The sequence below is a fragment of the Nicotiana sylvestris genome, chromosome 3 (genome assembly GCF_000393655.2).
Source record: "Nicotiana sylvestris chromosome 3, ASM39365v2, whole genome shotgun sequence".
NCBI classification, from domain to species: domain Eukaryota; kingdom Viridiplantae; phylum Streptophyta; class Magnoliopsida; order Solanales; family Solanaceae; genus Nicotiana; species Nicotiana sylvestris.
This window is the reverse complement of record NC_091059.1, coordinates 208,722,864-208,729,681: the sequence shown is the minus strand read 5'-3', so window position 1 is coordinate 208,729,681 and position 6,818 is coordinate 208,722,864.

Below are 6,818 nucleotides of genomic sequence, written 5' to 3'. Positions count from 1 at the left end.
TTGGTAGGCTTGTATGGGTGGGTAAGCATTTCGTGGAGTCGGGTACCTGGGAAGTGAGGTATGGCTTTTGAGGTCACGGGGAAAGAAGTGGTGTTGGGGAGCGGAGAAACATTGAAGAGTGATGGAGCTACTCGGATAGCTGGGAAAGCTGCCATAAATGGGTTGGGATGGAGAGTATGGAGAATCTTCCATTATGGTGTTGGGTGCTTGGGAAATGACCGAGTTCAAGAGGCTTGGCGGTGGAGGGGGTGGTGCTTTTCCCGTTATCCATGCCTGATACATGTCTGCCACATGCTGTCTCAGCATTTTCACTTCTTCTACCAACCTGTTGTTCTGTTCGACCAATTGTTGTCGGTCATCAGTACCGATCCACTCGGTTCTGCGGTTCTGAGCCATTGTCCTTTGATTTTGCTTTGCAGGGAGGAGTTACCACAACCAACCACTTTCTATATATGGACACATCAAAGGGAAGCCATCACGTTAGTGTTAGGGCATTGGACAGACAATCATGTATCAGAGATACAATGTACCTAAGCAGTTAGACAATTGTGCCCCCCTGAAAATCTTCCACACTCTCTTTTATTTATTTATTATTATATTTTTTTATATTTTTTTTATTTTGGTGGTGGTCGAATCTTATGGAGATTGCCTACGTATCATGACCCCGCATGAATCAGACCGAGCGTAGTTCGGACCCAATAAAAGATAAACAATGCTAAACATTTTTTTTTCAATTTTCATGTTAAAACAAACTGAGTTTCAAAGGTTTGAAGATGACCTACAAGCTGGAAAATCAAACAACCCACATATTCTAATTAAAAGATTTACAAATGGCCAATTTCTTTCCCCGTTTGACAAATGCAACCAAACGGTTATTTTTGCAAATGTGGCCCCTTCCAACTTTCACATGAATTTGAGGCCGGGGAGGATTATTTTATGACACTTTACACACTTGTCCATTCTTTTACGAAAATAACCTTTCGACAACTGACAGATACTCTAAGGTTATTTCGGCAAGAACGGTTCAAGACGCGGCCGAAGTTGGCTCGGGTTATTTTGACTAAAAAAATCCAAACGGTATTCACCTGACCGTTGACTCTTTTTTTTTCAAATTATACTAAAAACCTGATGTTATAAACACGGCCCTTCAGCGCCTCGAGGACGAAGATTTATAGGGCTGTGTGGGTCAACTAGACCAAAATCCTAAACATGACCCAAAAAAAGTGGCTGTTTATGCAAAGTTAGCCTTCCGGCGTCCCTCTCGGGAACATTCGGCTATTTTTGACAAAACAGCATCACCCGACTTATTTATGACTCTTTTTATCACTTTTCGAATTAGAAAAGTCAATATTGCAAACACGGCCTTTCAACGCCTCGGGGACGAAGATTTTTAAGGCTGTGTGGGTCAACTGGTCAAAATCTTAAAAATGACCCAAAGGCGGCTGTTTATGCAAAGTCAGCCTCCCGGCGTCCCTTTCGGGAACATTCGGCTATGTCTTCATAAAACAGCGTCACCCGACTTCTCTATGACAAAATTAAAATTTTGACATATTTTTTTTGGCTATTTTAGCAAAAGGGAAGGTTGGACACCACTAGACTTATTTATGACAAAATAAAAAATTTTGACACGTTTTTTATTTATTTTTTTTGTTTTTGACTATTTTAGCAAAAAAGGGGGTTGGACCCGATGAGGGTTGCCTACGTATCTCACATCCGGTGAGAATCAAACCCGCGTAGTTCGGGCCTCGCGAATAAGTAAATGAATTAATATTTTTTTTTAATTGGAACTGTGAAAGAACTGCTTCAAAAGAAGAAAGGAAGTATATATATTTTTTTTTGATTGATTTCTTTTTGAAAGAAAGACTTGTAAAAATTCCTTTTCTTTTGATTTAAACTTAGAGAATTTCGAAAGTAAAAGGAAGTTTTTTTTTTTTTGAATTTCCATTTGTTTTTTTTTCTTATTCTAAAGAAAAAAAAATATTTTTGGAATTTTACTTTTGATAAAAGAAATGCTTCTAAAAAATATTTTTTGAATTTTGAATTTTCTTTTCAATTTTGAAAGAAGTATCAAAATATTTTCGGATTTTTTTTTTTTAAAAAAAGAAAACATTTTTATTATTTTTGTTTTATCAACAATGGAAAATAAAGATATTTATATTATTTTTTGCAAGACATATCTTTTTTTGGAATTTTACTTTGAATTTTCTTGGCAAGACAAATACTCTTTGCAACAAATAAAGATATATATATTTTTTGGAAATAAAAAAAACTTTTCGGATTTATATATTTGCGACAAATAATGAAAGACTTTTTTATTTTTTTTTATTTTTTGCATTTTCATAAGCAAATAAATAATAAAAAAAATCATTTTAAAAATAAGACTCTTTTTCATTTTCATTTTCATGGCAAGACAAACTATATATTTTTTCTATTTTTATTTTTGAAAAATAAAACACAACAACGACTCTTTTTTTTCCTTAGCTTTTAATAAAACAAACTAATAAGACATTTTTTTATTTTATTTTTTTTTCTCAAAATTTCGGCAGAGTTTTGACAGTATTTGGGCATTTGTTTTCTTTTCAAAATAAACAATCAATTCCCTAACCGCTATTTCTTTTTTTCAATTTCAAAATATTATTCCTGATATTCACAAGTCAGTCAACACACAAGTCCTAATTAAATTAATGCGCAAGTAGTAACAAGTAAGATGCATCAGGATGGTCATTTTCATTTTTGGTGCACCTGTCCTAGACAGACCCAACCCCTGTGTTGAGCCTCCAAAGTCAGATGCACGTGATGCAAACAAACGTTCCTACTAGGGATCTGGCATGTGGCTTTGTTATACTAGGTTCAGAACCTGGGTGTTTGTTCTAGACCTGGCTTACCCGAGCGGACAGCTCGAGCCGAGGGGGGGTAGCGTACCGGGAATACAGAAGCTTCACCGGCTTAGCAACTTGTCCGAACCTCGTTCTAAATTGGGATTTTACACTATACAGAAAAGAAGTCGTACGAAGTACACCCTTCTTCATGATTTAGAAGACTCAGAGAGGAGATGGGTTTCGGCACAGTTTATACACAGTTCACGTAATATCAAAGCGGTAAAAGCAGCATTTAGCACATTAGGCTCAAACATGTAAAAATCAGATAAAACCAAATATAACAATTTATATGAGCTCGAATTTCTAACCCTGAACCACTGGTTCTGGGTTAAGTCCCCAGCAGAGTCGCCAGAGCTGTCACACCTCCTTTTTCCGGCACCGCGAGGTGGGTAGGGAGTTTTTTCCAATTAAAGGACAGTCGAAACGGGATTGGTTTAATTATTTCAGAGTCGCCACTTGGGAGATTTAGGGTGTCCCAAGTCACCAATTTTAATCCCGAATCGAGGAAAAGAATGACTCTATATTACAGTCTGCGTACCAGAAATCCGGATAAGGAATTCTGTTAACCCGGGAGAAGGTGTTAGGCATTCCCGAGTTCCGTGGTTCTAGCACGGTCGCTCAACTGTTATATTCGGCTTATTTATCTGATTTTTAATACAATTATGAACCATGTGCAAATTTTATCTTTTACCGCTTTATTATTATAATTATTATTTTTTAGGAATGTGAACATCGCTTAAAACATATCTTTGGATTGTGTCACATGAAATGCACCCACAATACGAAACATATTTTATTTGATGTTTTAGGATTTAGATTTGGGTCGCATGAAATGCGCATCCGAGTTTAAGAAGGTAAAATTAATTAAATCGCGCCTAAAGAGTCTAACGCGTCATCATCTTTGGGGAAGGAAGTGAAATTCACTAAACAATCCATCCCTAATTCTAAGTAATTTTTTTTAATAATTAAATAAATAAATGAGAATGGAGAATCCTATACATTTGTATTATTTACATCTATTTATTTTTAGCGAACTCCTTTAATAATATCCCTAATGACTACCCTTTTTTATTATTACTAAGTTTTTTTTTTTATAAATATAAAATCAATATCTACATTCTTGAAAGTGACATATTAAATAGAAGAGAAAAACAAATATTAGCAGAAAATAATAAAATTATAATCATAGATACAACATGGAATTATCGGAAAGTAAAAAAATAAAAAATAAAAACTAATTATCCCATAGTTGGATTAAAATTCAAATTATTAGTAAGACTTAAGCTTATTGAAACTAATTATTTGCAAATACTGAAAATTGAAAGAAATAAAAACAAAAACTTGAGTACTAAATCATATTTCTAAAAATTTAAACAATTTAACATTAACTAACTTTGTTTTAATTCATCATGTCCTAATACTTGTTTGCAAACTAATTCATGTTATAACTGAAATTGACTACATGATTCGGATTAACTTATCGTTGACGAAAAACCTTATGAATAAGGAACTTAGTTAATTTTTGCCAAACTGATTCAATAACGCCATTTTTACGTTATTTCTTCTATTTTTTTTTATTTAAACAATTTTAATTAATAATCAGGCTTAACTATATTTCCTAATAATCTGGTAAAGGCGTTATTTAATACGTCGCTATAATATGCCTAGTTATGCCGATGACAGTGATTTACAGAATAATAATACATGAATAACCTAAATACAATACAAAAATTAAATTAAACTAAATTAAAAATTTAACACTCCATTCTTCATTTCAGCTTACAAAATGCCAAAATTACAGTTGTGTACCTGATATTGTCAATATAAGAAGAAGAAAGTCAGCAACGTAATACGTAACACAGCAACAGCAACAATAACCAGCAATAACCAGTCAACGAAAATCCCAGTGACAGCTTTGAAAAATTCAAAATAAAATCCAGGAATGCCGAAAATAATGGACAGAAACCAAAGGAAATTTTCAGATTTTTGAAAGGCTAGTTAATCTTCAACCCTTAATTTCTACACCTGTATACCAGAATATTTCTCAGGTGTGTACTACTTTCTCTTCTAATTTTCAAAATTTTTTTTTCTTTCTTTGTATGTTTTTTTCTTTTCTTGAGAGTTTCAATGTTTTTTTTTTTCGGAATAAATGTTCAGCTTTTTTTCAATCTTTTTTTTTTCTGTCTGTTTTTTTTTTCTTCCCCTCTTTTATTTGTCTTCAAGACTTCACATATATAACACATCCCATAAACCTTTTAATCAATTAAAATCAACCCATTTTCTCTACCAAACCCATTATCTTCCCACTCATCCCCATTATATTAAATAAACATATCACACCACCCCATTATATTTTGTCCCCCATGCTTTATTTAAAATAATGCAAGATTCCCCTTTAATTTAAATCTTGTCCCCCCTTTATATTAAATAATCATATCACAACCCACCCCATTTCATTTTGTCCCCCATGCTTCAAATAAACAATTACAAAATGTACAATTCCTAAACTACCCCCTCCAACCTTACTGAAATTACCAAACTACCCCTGAACGTACTACAAATTTACCAAATTACCCATCAGCTATAACACATCATTTAATCAAACATAACCAAAATATAGACAATATGATCAATTTCTAACAATGTTCAAACAACAATATGAACATGGATGAACATCATAACAACAATATCACATGAACATGATTTTAACAACATTTCAACAACAAATCACATGAACACAAATTGAACAACCAAGAACAACTAAAATTTGATTGAACAATATTTTAGCAACAAACAATCCTATTTTCGGATTCAACAACAACAACAAACAAAGTATGAAGATTTCTAAATTCAATCATATTGAACTTAAAATCAACTCTAACAACATTACAACAAACAATTCTTATATTAAACTTTAAACAAGATTATGAGAACAATTCAAGCAATAATCATAAATGGTAAACAAGAAATCAAACTATACAAAATTCGGATTCAAGATCATCCAAACAAAGTATGAACATGAATGAATCTATTTTAAGACAACAAACATGACGGATTAAACGATTAAAACAATATATTCCTTTAATACAACTAAATTCTTTAAACAAATAACAAGATCGACGAAGAAACAATTATGAACTTAAACTTGAACTTAACAATATTAACAATTTCTAACAATACATAAACACATGAAACAAATTGAAGAAACAATTAATTAAATTTCAATTTGAATCTAACAAACATCAAACTAACAAATTCTTACTTAAACAATACAACAAACATGAAATAAACATGAAAACAACTAATTAAACTTCCATTTTAAAATCTGAAAATTGATTTAACAAATAACACATGAACATGAACTAAAAATTAATTCAAACGATAAACAAAACAAACATTTGTTGATTTTAGATTCGAAAATATCAAAACAAAATAACGGACAAAATAAAATTCAAAAACTACTAACCGGATTGAAACGAACGACGAACAATGACCAAACAAACAACGAACTTGTCGAGCCTCGACCAAAACGAAGAAGACGGAAGGAAAGGAGCAGCAGTGGCGGGGAGCTGGACGGAGAAGAGAAGCAGCAGTGACAACGTCGGGGTAGCTAAACACGACGAGAAGCGGAAGCAAGTCGGAGCAGCGATGGACGACGACATGGCATCTTGGTTCGCTTTGTGTTGTTCCGGCGTGGTTGGGGGTCGTTCGTAGGTGGTGTTTGGACGGAAAAGAGCTAAGCAACCACAGCAGTAGCTTGACGTGTTCGTAAGGAGGAAAAGAAGCAACATGGTCAGCCATAGACGTCGAGCTCAAGCTTGAGCTCGTCGAGCCTCGTCAATGGCGGATAGGGCTAGGGAATTCGGACGAAGAAGAAGGAGATGAAGACGATGTAGCCATGGGTGGTCGGATTTAATGGGGGATCGTGGGAGAGGTTTT